General features: G+C 41.3%; 1 pseudogene; it reads left to right on the top strand.

The window, feature by feature from the left end:
- LOC130134629 (mechanosensitive ion channel protein 8-like) overlaps nucleotides 1-14,951 on the top strand; it is a 36,625-nt pseudogene that overhangs the window by 231 nt on the left and 21,443 nt on the right.

Here is a 14,951-nt window from a genome sequence, read left to right as displayed (position 1 = left end):
CCTGGAATATGAAGAGGCTAATGAATTTGGTGCGGCATGGGAACCTCACGACACTGGATGAGCAAATATTTGGGGATGATGATGAATCTACAAAATAAATAAATAAAAAAAGTGAGGCCAGGGCAGCACCAAATAAAATTTTCCAGAGTGTGGCTTAGCAGGATCCAAGTATGCCTCATTATTGTGATCCTTTAAGTTTTTTTGTTCTACCCTTTCACTATCCTGATGATCCCTATCCGTATCATTGTTTTGGCCATGTTAAGCCTTTTATACAATAGGACAAAATATTTGAGAAAAATCCCCAAACTTTATCTTATCTATCAATTTTGGCATCATCTTGCAAAATTCTTTTAGGAGCTGAATAGTCTGCTCTACACTCTCCCACTACCTTTCGCTGGCAATTAAACCGCATTAAGGTCGAGAGGTATAAAGCCCTTGCCTTCTGCAGCTTCTCAACTTTGACTGCAATCTTCTCCTTTGCTTCTTCCATTTTCTTCATCTCAACTAACTGGCTTGAAAGTGTCTCAATCATGTGCTGATTGAACAAAGACTACTGAATCCTTTCAAAGTAGGTGTTCACGTGGAAGGAATATGCCAAGACCTTGACTATGAGAGTCTTCGCAAGCTAAATAACTCTGCCAATCAAGAAACTCGCCAAGATCTTGGTCGCCAACCGAAGGTTCTTGCTAGTGGTCTCTCTCAACCTTTTTATCAAACAAGAAGTGCCATGCTAGCAAGATCAACCCCAACCACAGACAATTCTGCATTGTTTTCCTCAATCCATAAATCAAATAAAGAACCATTTTCCACGTACCAAAGTTGCTATCCATAAAGAACACAATGATTCAGATGCCCTAACTAGAGACCAATCTTCCACATATCAACATCAATACCATTTCCTCCTAATTCCATAGCATGAGCTTCTACATAGTCTTCTTCCTAAGATAAGGTATGGTGAGGCTACAGACTAGTGCACCTACGATCAAGATCAAACTCACCCACTCAAGCAGGACCACTAGGTCGAGCACCATTTAAATGCAATCCTAGACACAAAGGCTAAGAGGTTCTAATTGTGGCGCATTGTGTACTTTTAGGCTGGTCGGTTGTCAAGAACCTTGGATGAGGTCACAATTAGTTATCACTTAATTATATACCTGCATCCCATGACTTACCTTAAAATTATGTTGTCATTATTTTATTCTTTTATATACGACCTTATTTAACTTATACCAACATTTCAATCAAGTGCTAAAAGAGTTAAGATAACAACGCTGGATACTTTCTATGATCTTTTACTGCCCAGTCTTTTTAAGGATGATTTGCTAATTTTCTAGCTCTCAGATGTTCTTTCAAATAGACTCATTGTCTTAACAGCCTAATCTTCTGGCATAAACCGCATCAAGTCCTCTAGGTATATGTGCCTGACATTGAATACAGCAAGTCAAAAAACCCAGAAAAAAACAAAACCTGTGATTAAAAAGATTATAGAGCCGATAGATACACAAAGAGAATAGATGGAAAGACACGGCATAGCTTAATGTAGAATGGGTAGTTCGGTAGCTGGAGAGTACAGAAGAGTCCTAGAGGAAAGGACAAGGGGAAAAGGGGATCACAATCGATCACTTGAATAAATTGAGCCCGAAGAATGTATCTGCTTGGAATATGAAAGGGTTAATGAATTTGGTGCGGTATGGGAACCTTACGACACTGGATGAGCAAATATCTGGCGATGAAAGCAAATAAACAATGAAAGTGGGATGAGAACAGTGGCAAAGAAAATTTTCCAAGATGTGGCTCAGCAAGGATCCTGATACGCCTCATTATTGTGATCTTTTAAATTTTTTTGTTCTACCATTTCACTATCCTGATGATCTCTAACCGTGTCGTTGTCTTGGCCATATTAAGCCTTTGTATTACAGTAGGCCTAACTATTCGAGAAGAAGCCCCAAACTTTATCGTATCTATCAATTTGGCATCATCTTGCAAAATTATTTTAGGAGCTGAATAGTTTGTCCTGCTACAATTCAAAACTACACATTCTACATTAATCCATGCCATGTCTTTCCATCTATGCTCTCTTTGTATCTCTATCAGCTCTATAACCTTCTTAATCATTAGTCTTGTTTTTTATCGGTCTTTTGACTTGCTGTTTCTATGTCGGGTACATATACCTAGAGGACTTGATGCGGTTTATGCCCGAAGATTAGGCTGTTAAGACAATGAGTCTATTTGAAAGAATCTCTGAGAGCCAGAAAATTAGCAAATCATCCTTGAAAAGATTGGGTGGTAAAAGATCGTAGAAAGTATCTAGCGTTGTTATCTTGACTCTTCTAGCACTTGATTGAAAGATCGATATAAGTAAAATGAGGTCGTGTATAAAAAGAAGGAAATAATGACAATATAATTCTAAGGTAAGTCATGGGATGCTAGTATATAATTAAGTAATAATAATTGTGACCTCATCCAAGCTCATTCAAAACTAACCAGCTTAAAAGTACACAATGTGCCACAATTAGAATCTCTTAGCCTTTGTGTCTGGGATTGCATTTAGATGGTGCTCGACTTGGTGATCCTGCTTAAGTGGGAGAGTTTGATCTTTATCATTGATGCACTAGTCTATAGCCTCACCATTCCACATCTTAGGAAGAAGACTTTGTGGAAGCTCATGCTGCAGAACTGGGAGGTAATGGTGTTGGTGTTGATATGAGGGAGGTTGGTTTCTAGTTAGGACATTAGGATCATTGTGTTCTTTATTGAGAGGACCTTTGGTACGTGGAAAAGGCTTCTTTATTTAATTTATGAATTGAGGAAAGCAGTGCAGAATTGTTTGTGGCTTGGGCTGGTCTTGTTAGCATGGCACTTCCCATTTTATAAAAAGGTTGAGAGAGAGATCAGTAGCAAGAACCTTCAGTTAATGACCAAGGTCATGGTGAGTTTCTTGGTTGGCACTATTATTTGACTTGCAAAGACTCTTATGGTGAAGGTCTTGGCATCTTCCTTTCACGTGAGCACCTACTTTGATAGGATTCAGTAGGCTCTGTTCAATCAGCATGTGATCGAGACACTTTCAGGCCCGTTAGTCGAGATGAGGAAAACGGAGGAAGAGAAGGAGAATATTGCAGTCGAAGCTGAGAAGTTGCAGAAGGCGATGGCTATGATACTTCCCAACCTTAATGCAGCTTGATAGCCAGCAAAAGGTAGTGGGAGAGTGATAGGTAGCTGGAGAGTGCAAAAGAGTCATAAAGGAAAGGAAAAGAGGATGAGGGGATCACAATCGATCACTTGCATAAACTGAGCCCGAAGAATGGATCTCCCTAGAATATGAAGAGGCTAATGAATTTGGTGCGGCATGGGAACCTCACGATACTGGATGAGCAAATAACTGGGGATGATGATGAATCTTCGAAGCAAATAAATAAATAAAGTGAAGCCAGGGCAGCGCAGTATAAAATTTTTCAGTGTGTGGCTTAGCAGGATCCAAGTACGCCTCATTATTATGATCCTTTAAATTTTTTTGTTCTACTCTTTCACTATCGTGATGATCCCTATCCGTCTCATTATTTTGGCCATATTAAGCCTTTTTATACAATAGGACAAACTATTCGAGAAAAATCCCCAAACTTTATCTTATCTATCAATTTTGGCATCATCTTACAAAATTATTTTAAGAGCTGAATAGTCTGCTTTGCATTCTCCCACTACCTTTCGCTAGCAATTAAGCCGCATTAAGGTCAAGAGGTATAAAGCCCTTGCCTTCTGCAGCTTCTCAACTTCGACTGCAAATTTCTCCTTTGCTTCTTCCATTTTCCTCATCTCGACTAACGGGCCTGAAAGTGTCTCGATTACATGCTGATTGAACAAAGCCTACTGAATCCTGTCAAAGTAGGTGCTCACGTGGAAGGAATATGCCAAGACCTTGACCATGAGAGTTTTCGCAAGCTAAATAATTGTGCCAACCAAGAAACTCACCAAGATCTTAGTCGTCAACCAAAGGTTCTTGCTAGTGGTCTCTCTCAACCTTTTTATCAAACAGGAAGTGCCATGTTAGCAAGATCAGCCCCAACCACAGACAATTCTACACTGCTTTCCTCAATCCATAAATCAAATTAAGAACCATTTTCCACGTACCAAAGTTGCTCTCAATAAAGAAGATTCAGATGCCCTAACTAGAGACCAACCTTCCACAAATCAACATCAACACCATTTCCTCCCATGACTTACCTTAGAATTATATTGTCATTATTTTATTCTTTTTATATACGACCTCATTTGACTTATACCAACATTTCAATCAAATGCTAAAAGAGTCAAGATAACAACTCTAGATACTTTCGGTGGGTCTTTGCCATGTGGAGGGAGAGGCTACCAGAGCTGATATATGGGATCAAAAGCATGCCATGAGATCTTCCCATCTCGGTCTCTCTTGATTACGTATACCCATTCTTCCGCGATTCCGAGGCTCTTACGCAAGGAGTAAAAGAAGTTACCCGAAAAAAGCTTGCACCATTTTTTGCAGGCTAGGCGGAGCTTACAGCGTTCCACTCGTGGTACCCTAATGAGACACGCGATGGCCAGGTCATGGGGTAGGCCAGGAAGCAGAGGGGATTGATTCCGGCTTCTATTTCCTCGTGCGGGCTTGCTCCTTGTTGGATGAATGGATGGTTTGATATCAGGCTGGAGACAGAGCTTTGCTCCAGGTACGTACTTTTTGGCCCCAGCAACAGTTTTGAGGCTCGCATCAACTCTACATAGAGACGATGTCGAATCAACCTGAAGAAATGTAGGTGAATAGTCAAACATTTTTCAGCCAACTCTTAAGTTATAGGACAGAAGTTCTAGATCACTTGTCTATATGCATTATGAAATGCACACAACATCCAAAACCAATATGCATAATCTACTATATCAAATTAAGATCGAGTTATTAGAAAAGATGATAGAAATGACATTCCCACAGCTTCTCGAGAAGAGAACCAGAAGTGACTCTTCTGAAATAACCCTTTCCAAATTCTTGTGAAACCGTTAAATGAGTTTTTCCAACATATGCAATATATTACCATGTTCTTTACCTTTATGCTGTCACCAACATATGCAATATTTTGCTCGAAATCAAAAGGACAAGCTACCACGGAACAAAAGCCTTAAACGAAAAGATTACACACTTCATTCCACCACAAATAAGAAAAGTGGAATCAACTCAATGCCAGCATTATAGTGGATGTGACGAAATCAAAAGAACAAGCTTCCACAGAACATGAACCAAACAAGAATAACAAGAAAATATCTTCAACATCCTTTTGAGAAATGGATTCTTACCTCTGACGTGTAGCGAAGGTGACGAGTTCTGTTCCAATGGAAAGATACAACGAGTGAAGAAGTTGACGATGGAAGAAGAAAGGAAAAATAGACAAACACGATCTTCACCTGAGCACGTCCATGAGGAAGAAGCTTCGCGAGAGGAGCAACCGATCAATACTTCGGTGTTGTTTTCAAAAGGGGTGAAACGGGAATTCTAATTATTAAACGAGTGTCAGATGGTAAGAAAATTTTCATTAACTTCCCGTCAAAATTTCGAAAATGCTGCTCTGGGTGTGCATTGGCTTAAGGGACTTTTTAGGGGCCTTTGGAAATGGAACCCAAAACCTTCCAAAAGAATTGCCAAATCCCAGTTACATTTGTTCGACGGACTTCGAGGACCCATAGCCCCTTTCGGAATGTTAAACCAAATGCACCCTAATTGTTACATCTATTGCACTTTGAACATCTCCAGGCTTTCCTTGAAGCTCCACCTGTTTTTGAATGTCGTCTAGATCGTACTCCTCTTATGAAACAAAGCAGATTTGTCAAATGTAATCTCTTTGCTGAACATAAACCCCGAATGAATCTTCCTCGATGCACCACCGGCCTTTCACCCACGTGCACAGCCTAGAAATATGCACTTCATTGCCTCGCTCCAGCGCGGCATCACTCACACGAGCATAAGCAGGCAATCGAATACTCTGAGTCTGGTGTGATCAGCAGAGTTACCTGACCACGTTTCCTTAGGAGTTTTCCAATCAATTGTTGGTGATGGTGATTTGTTCACTAACCAACAAGCGGTATCTACTGCTTTGGCCAAAAAGTGTTCAACTATTCAACATTGGAGAACAAAGAGCGAGCTCTCCCCAATATAATTTTGTTTATTAGTTCTATGACTTCGTTTAGCTGTTGTGTGTCGATAATAGCATCGGTGTTTCACTATGCCTTCCCTTGTGCAAAACTAGTCAAGTTTATCATAACATAATTCCAAGCCTTTGTCAGTTTTTAGGCATAGGATTTTACTACTTTCTGCTTTTCAATCATCGTTTTCAATGAATTGAACCGACCAAGTACCTTACTCTTGTGCTTGAGAAGACAAATCAAGACTTTCATTGACACGTCATCAACAGAGGATAAAACATACCTAGCACCACTCTTTGTCGAAACTTGAGAGGGTCCCTATAAGTTTGAGTGTAAGCAACCTAATCTCATAAATCCGGTGAACTGCCATGCTAAACTTCACTTTCCACTGACTACCCATGTCATAGTATTCACAGGACTTTAATTTCTTAGTCTGGTGACCACTTAGTAAACCCCTCAGACTCAGAACAATCATCTCCCTTTCACTCATGTGTCAGAGTCTCGTGTACTACAATAGAGCCACGTCTTTGATCAAAAGTCTCGGAGAATCTAGCAAATGAGCCAATTATTGTCATTCCCGAGAGTAGATATAATTTGCAATCTATCTTCCCAAATTGACAATTTTTTTTAAAATTTTTATAACAATATGATTTGTTATGAACTATGTTTTGTGTCGTGTCTCAAGGATTTAAAATTGACTCTCAATTTGAGTAATCAAAGTTAGAAGTCACAAGCACATCCCAGCAGAGGTATATAGCTCTTTTACAATTAAGTAAGGCATTTGAAACAATTCTATAACATAAAATGTGTTTTGGCAGAAAATTTTTGGAGGGTGCTAGCATAACGGTACGGTTAGATAGATTATCTAACGGTGGTTTTGTGACCATAAATTTAAGTTTATGAGAGATGGGCAACTGGAATCATCTCCTACTTTTCCTATTTGTTCACCGAATTGATCGTACTATTTGTCAAAACCAAAGAAAAGAAGATCTTCTCGTCACTTTTTCCCAGCCTTGTTACCAACTTCTCCTCATTCGCCTCCAAAACATGCCATGTCAAAGATTTCTCCTAATTACCCAAGATTTATGGGAAAAATTTGATAATATCCTTCTATTTATGATCATCTGTTTTTTCCTTTAACAAAAAAGTATAATCTATTCTTTCACAAATTTAAATTTGTCAGTGATGAGCGAAGTGATTATCATCTTTGAAATTTAATAAATAAATATTTCTTTTGAGCTAGCGATAATATTTTTTTTTATTTGTGATTATCTATGTTATGTTATTCAATTTGCTTCTTTTCTTGTGTTGTTTTTTCTTTCTTCATATTTATAAAATTTGACGTAGCGCCAAGCGAGAGTTTCCAATTCTAATTTTCCCAAGAAAACCGGTGGTCTTTCGAATGGACCATAGTGGCCCCATTTAGGAAGTTATTGGCACAGCAATAAAAGCTACTAATGTCGAATAGCCTATGTATTTCTAGATTTGAATGGATTGACCGTTGCCTTTTACCTTTTTATCTAATCAAAATCTTAAGGTCCATGCATTTAAATATAAAAATACTTGAAATTCACTAAATGCAAATTTTCACTCCTAAATTTATATATAAATATTTTCATGATTTTCTGAAATTAGAGTAATATTTCAAATTTTGGTCGGATTTTTTGCTTTTCTCTTAAGCTGAAAAAAAGAGCCCCCTTTTTTTTATTACTATGATCTGTTGAAAATTATTACATTGAGTGACGAGCCTGTAATTTTTTTTTTAACCTAACCTAACTACTGAAATCGTTGTCGGCCACAGAAAAGATATTATGATAATGCTAATCTTTAAATTGGTTGAGCGATTAAGGATGTACCATATATTCATATTACCTACAAGTTTCACACGTATCATTTGGGGGACACGCTTGCTGAGCATATTGCTGCTTTTGCTTCCTCTTTCATAAACCTTCTAAAATAGTTAGTGTTAGGGAGACGTCCCAATACATTCTTCTTAGTTCATTTTGTTAGTTCTATTTGTGTCTTGTAATATACACAATCAAGAAACGGTTAAAATGATCGAGTGGTATCTTCTAAGCCTCGTGGCATAATCCCACCCGTGCTTGCTCCAGAAATTAGGCTCACTTTGCACATATCTTGACAAGACATATAGTTAGAAAGGGATAAATTATAAAAGAAAAAAGTCTTAAATCTATTATATTTATGTAAATTCAGCATTAAACGTTTCAATTGTACCAATTGAGTTCTAAACCTTCTTAAGTTTTACTAATTGAGTTTATTTGATCAATTTTTCGGCCGGAAACCGTCAGTGGTCTTTTGCTCTTTTGACCAATTGCTCCTTTTTGACCACCGATTGGCACCTCTCGTGCGATGGATGAAGAACTCCACGCATGAGTGCTGGACACCGACGACTGGAAGTACAAATATTGATTATAGAAGTCGAGAGACGACGATGGCACTGATCTGGAAACTCCGAGCAACATGAAGTGGGCCAGAGTTCGTCGGGATTGTTGGGAACTGTGATGGTGGAACTGCTGGATACTACTGCAGGGATGCCGAGAATACGAACTGGGGCTTTGACCTGGTCAGCGAGGGAAGGCTAAACGGCTAGAGTTTCCTCGTGATTGGCATTATAATTGTGTACAATATTTCAGGCTAGGAAAGAGGATGGTTGGTGAGCCAGTCCCCACAGATCCATGTGGATGGTCCGGGATCACGCTGACTTCTTCTGTGGATTTCAAGAGAAGTGGTCCTTGCAATTTGTTTTATATAGATGGTTGTTTTCTCATTTTCCCGAATAAGAAGCGTTGGTTGGTTTCAACGTGAGGTGGGGCTTGGTCAGTCTGTTAAAAAATTATCGGTCATTTTTACACATATCCTAAAATTAACCTCCTAAAGTGTTTAAAAAAAGGTGTAGATTCCCCACTTTCCATATTACTTCAATACCAAAAGGGAAAAAGAAAGTCCGCGCTCTCCTATTCCCCTCTTTCAATACCCAAAAAAAAAAAGTCGGTGATGGACTACCTCAGACAAAGGAGAAACACAAATGAGAAAAGCTGGTAGGATTCCATACATAAGAGCCTCATGGTTAGACATGGCCACGATTCAAAACCGGCGGTTCCGGTTCGTGGCCATGTGTGAACCAGAACCGGAACCGGAACCGCCACTAGCGGTTCCGATTCCGGTTCCGGTTTCGAACCAATTCGTAATTTAAAAATTTAAAAAATTATGAAATAAAAAAATAATGAATTATAAAACTATGAAATAATGAATTATTCAATATAAATTGTGATCAAAATGTAAATTGTAGGGATAATCGGTTCCCGGTTCGGTCCGGTTCCGCTCGGAACCGGTAAGACCGGTCCCTTAATTTAAGAAAAACTAGACTGGCAAATCATAGAACCGGGAACCGGACCATTGGTCGGGTCCGGTTCTAGGCGGTCCAATGGAACCTTTTGCTCTTAACTAGCAAAGGATCGTAGCTACAAAAGGCATACAACTTCATATGCTCATGGTTTGGCTTGGGTTTTACACACAACCCCTTTGATGGTCTCTTAATTCCCATTCAATGTGGGACTCTTGGCATTTGCATGAAGACAAGTCAAGAGTCACACAATAAAGGTGTTCAAGGCAAGCCGAGAGTCCCACATTGAATGGAAATGAAAAAGCATTAGAATCATTGCGTATAAAACCCAAGCCTTGTAATTAGAGTGCAGCACACCCAAGCCAAGTATTATAATTAGAGATCAATGCACTTACAATACATGGCAATTAGAGTTCAAATTTTTTTATAAAAAAATTAAATAATGAATTTTTTTTAATTTTCATTATTATTTTTAAAAAATATATATATTTTGGAATTGAAACTGGGCCCGTAGGCCACTGGCTAGTTTCGGTTCCGAGCCGCAGGCCCGAGTTTTACCGGGCCGGTTTCGGGCCGAAACCGGCCTATGGCCATGTTTACTCATGGTGGTGGCCATACTGCTGGCCACCATGGCTTTCCAAGTCAATATGTCCCCACCCGATGGGGTTTGGCCGGATGACTTGAAAAATGGCCAAAATGATACGATACAAGCTGCGGGTATCTAGCAGTCATGGCCTACAAATTCCCTACAAGTAGAAATTTTTCGTAATATGCAATGTAATAAATTTTATTGGGTCCCTCAGTGTGATTGTATTACTTATAATCGGTCAATATGTCAAGCGACAGATCGTCACGGGGATGGCCATGTGGGTGATAGGGGCTTCCTTTCGCTCGGCGACAGGGGCCTTTGATATGGCCATTTCAGTATTGACTCGGGACGACGAAAGCAAAACCGCATATCGAACAGTTGGGGTTGTAGTAGTGGGATGGGCTACACTAGTGGGGCTTCTTTTGGTGGGTCAGTTGTTGTTTGCCGTATGGAGTTTTTACAATGGGTCAATTTCTTCCCCTTTTTATTTTGAGTCCTAAGGCTGGTGGTAATCGAATTCCCCAAGTTTCTTCCCCTTTTACCGTCCAGTCTTTTTAAGGATGATTTGCTAATTTTCTGGCTCTTAGATGTTCTTTCAAATAGACTCATTGTCTTAACAGCCTAATCTTTTGGCATAAACCGCATCAAGTCCTCTAGGTATATGTGCCTGACATTGAATACAGCAAGTCAAAAAAACCGATAAAAAAACAAAATCCGTGATTAAAAAGATTATAGAGCTGATACTTAACCAAAAAAAAAGAAGATTATAGAGCTGATAGATATACAAAGAGAATACATGGATAGACACAGTATGGATTAATGCAAAATAGGTAGTTTGGTAGCTGGAGAGTACAGAAGAGTCCTAGAGGAAAGGACAAGGGGGAAAAGGGGATCACAATCATTCACTTGCGTAAATTGAGCCCGAAGAATGTATCTGCCTGGAATATGAAAGCGTTAATGAATTTGGTGCGGTATGGGAACCTTACGACACTGGATGAGCAAATATATAGTGATGAAAGCAAATAAATAGCGAAAGTAGGATGAGAGCAATGGCGAAGAAAATTTCCAAGATGTGGCTCAGCAAGGATCCTGATACGCCTCAATATTGTGATATGAAATATTTTCATAATTTTCATAATTTTCTGAAATTAGAGTAATATTTCAAATTTTGGTCGGATTTTTTGCTTTTCTCTTAAGCTGAAAAAAAGAGCCCCCTTTTTTTATTACTATGATCTGTTGAAAATTATTACATTGGGTGACGAGCCTGTAATTTTTTTTTAACCTAACCTGACTACATGAAATCGTTGTCGGCCACAGAAAAGATATTATGATAATGCTAATCTTTAAATTGGTTGAGCGATTAATGATGTACCATATATTCATATTACCTACAAGTTTCACACGTATCATTTGGGGGACACGCTTGCTGAACATACTGCTGCTTTTGCTTCCTCTTTCATAAACCTTCTAAAATAGGTAGTGTTAGGGAGACGTCCCAATACATTCTTCTTAGTTCATTTTGTTAGTTCTATTTGTGTCTTGTAATATACACAATCAAGAAACGGTTAAAATGATCGAGTGGTATCTTCTAAGCCTCGTGGCATAATCCCACCCGTGCTTGCTCCGGAAATTAGGCTCACTTTGCATATATCTTGACAAGACATATAGTTAGAAAGGGATAAATTATAAAAGAAAAAAGTCATAAATCTATTATATTTATGTAAATTCAGCATTAAACGTTTCAATTGTATCAATTGAGCTCTAAACCTTCTCAAGTTTTACTAATTGAGTTTATCTGATCAATTTTCGGCCGGAATCGCTGACGTGGACGTCCTACGTGGCTGTCAATGGTGGTCTTTTGCTCTTTTGACCAATTGCTCCTTTTTTACCACCGATTGGCACCTCTCGTGCGATGGATGAAGAACTCCGCGCATGAGTGCTAGACACCGACGACTGGAAGTACAAATATTGATTATGGAAGTCGAGAGACGACGGTGGTGCTGATCTAGAAACTCCGAGCAACATGAAGTGGGCCGTAGTTCATCGGGATTGTTGGGAACTGTGGCGGTGGAACTACTGGATACTGCTGCAGCGACGCCGAGAATGCGGAGAGACGGACTGGGGCTTTGACCTGGTCAGCGAGGGAAGGCTGAACTGCTAGAGTTTCCTCGTGATTGGCATTATAGTTGTGTACAATATTTCAGGCTAGGAAAGAGGATGGTTGGTGAGCTAGCCTGTCACGCCCCGAACCCCATCGAGCTCGCGACATCCCTCTCTTCCGGTCGAATAGTGCGATGTCCCAGGAACATCGCCGACCCAAACCCGAACATCACAAACACATGCGGAAGCGAAATACAAAACCCCTGACTAAAAAGATGACAATAGGGTAGCTCAACCAGACAGTCAAATAACAACAACATTCATTTATATACTATGCCATAACATCAAACATACAAACATCATAATCATACAGCTTAACAAACAAGCATCCACGTCCACCAACATAACAAAAGATCAGGTGGTTTGGCTAACCTAACTTCACTATCGGTCAGCCTAGTTTAAACAACCCCTAGAATACCCTAGGGAAAGCTGATGGTCGCCCTCTTCCATTCTGCTCCTGAATCTTCTGGCTTCTGCTCCGGAGGATCACCTGCAGCTCCACTGGACACCATGGGCGGCTCTTCAAACTTCAAAAAGAGGAGGCAGGCTCCCTGGGTGTACGACTGGGGGTCTGAAAGTGGTGGTTATACAACCATGAGACGAATCTCAATAAGTGTACAACCCCAAACCCCACGTAGGCACTCACGTACCGCCAGACAAAAACACGCATAACACACGACAATTAATCAAACTAACAACCACACACGACCCTACCTGGAATCCATCATACACGTCCCTGCACGTTAGACAATAACACAGCCAATACACCACAACAATAAATCACAGTCGCACGCGTGCCTCGATTATAAAGCAAAACCTACTTGGACACGTCCCATACCGTGTCTCACGCATTTTACTCCATAATCGAGCACCACAAAGCACTCGAGACAAACACACTCGCACACCGACTCACACTACGCATCACTTTCGCAAACCTCGCACCTCAAGCCAATTCCCGCTCATTCTCAACTTTTCCACCACTACTGCGCCCGCGTAAAACGCATCAGGCCAACGGTCTTCTGATCTCGTTAGGCATCGACACCCCGTCGGGCCGGGCATTGTCACCTCGTCAGGAACGGCATCGTCCCGCGTAAACGAACACGCCTCAGGACGGAATCCTACACTCAACATTCCTTCTACCACGCCCGCGTAAAACTCATCAGGCCAACGGTCTTCTGACCACGTCAGGCATCGTCACCCCGTCGGGCCGGGCATCGTCACCTCGTCAGGGACGGCATCGTCCCGCGTAAACGAACACGCCTCAGGACGGATCCTTTCCAACCGATCCTACATTTATGTATTCTCGTTCCACTCAAACCACACATACACACGGCCAACCACACCCACAGTCATACGCAACCTCACGCCTTACACACACTCTACAAATACACATTCTCGTCACACGAACACCACACGACCATACACATTTAACACGCAACCTCAATACGCGATCACATCACCATACCTCACGGCCACACACATGGCACACACGGTCACACATTTTCAGTCTAATGGATACTCAAAACCAGCCAACAATCACTAATCACACAATTATATGTACGAATCCATTCAAAGCATAATTCTACCAATCATCAAGCAATTCAGCCCCTAGTCGGTCCACCACACTTCAGCTTCATCCGGGCCTACTAAACCACACATAATCAATCACCGAATCAGTCCACAACAGTCTGCAATCCAGTCCCCTTGCACATGCCTTAAACAGCCCCTAAACTACCCAAACCGAGACCTAAACCTGTCCAACAATACCCGAGGTCCTAGGGAGGTTTGGGAGTGTCACTTACCCCGAAAAGGCATGACAAACAGGGCTGAATAGAGGCTGGGACGGCCGGAACAAAAGCAGCAGCAGCAGCGGCACCGGTGGCCAGGCGGGCGAACGGCGGCGAGGCTACAGACGGGTGGGTGGCAAGCGACAATCGGGCGACTGAGGGTGGCGATGGTGACGTACAGGACAAGGGAGAATGGCCAGGGGTGACTCGGCGGCGGCTAGGGCTGATCGGAACAGTAAAACAGAGGGAGAGAGGGAGACGGGCGGTGATGATGCTTGGCCGAAAAAGAGGAGGAGCGGCGGCGGGTGGCTGAGCTGGACGGCGACCGGCGGCGGCGAGCTGGTGGCCAGCCAAGGTGGGTTCACGCACGGGGGAAGGGAGAGAGAGAGAGAAACCGATCGGGGGGAAATGGTGAGGAGAGAGAAGGTGATCGTGAGAAAAGAGAGAGAGAGAGAAAGACAAAAAAAAGAATAAATAAATCTACCCCCAATAATTCACCCCGGAAATTACCAAAATGCCATTCTCACTACCCTCCAATCTAACAGCCACGATTCAATCTCATCCAAAATCCGACGGCCCATGATTGTTCTTGCCCAAAAAGTCAAAGGGCATTCTTATAATTATCCAAAAAGGTGAGGGACATTCTGGTCCTTCAATTTTCGGCCACACTAGGTATTTCTCAGTCCCCCGACTTAATCTAGTCCTTAAAAATTGGTTCGCGGTCCCAAGGGCAAAACGGTCATTTTTCACTTCCGGGCCGAAATTCCATTTTTCGACCGTACACACTCCAATTATGCGTGGCCACCCCAAAATGGCATCGGCCTCGAAAAATAATCTCATATGGTCTCGAAAATCGACGTCGGAGTCTAGAGGAGCAAAATCGTAATTTTTC

This window comes from Syzygium oleosum, unplaced genomic scaffold (genome assembly GCF_021117445.2).
Source record: "Syzygium oleosum isolate NSW1041296 unplaced genomic scaffold, Sole_v2.1 Sole_v2.53, whole genome shotgun sequence".
Lineage (NCBI taxonomy): Eukaryota > Viridiplantae > Streptophyta > Magnoliopsida > Myrtales > Myrtaceae > Syzygium > Syzygium oleosum.
Note: the sequence above shows the minus strand (reverse complement) of the source record. Positions and strands in the feature narration are given on the sequence as shown.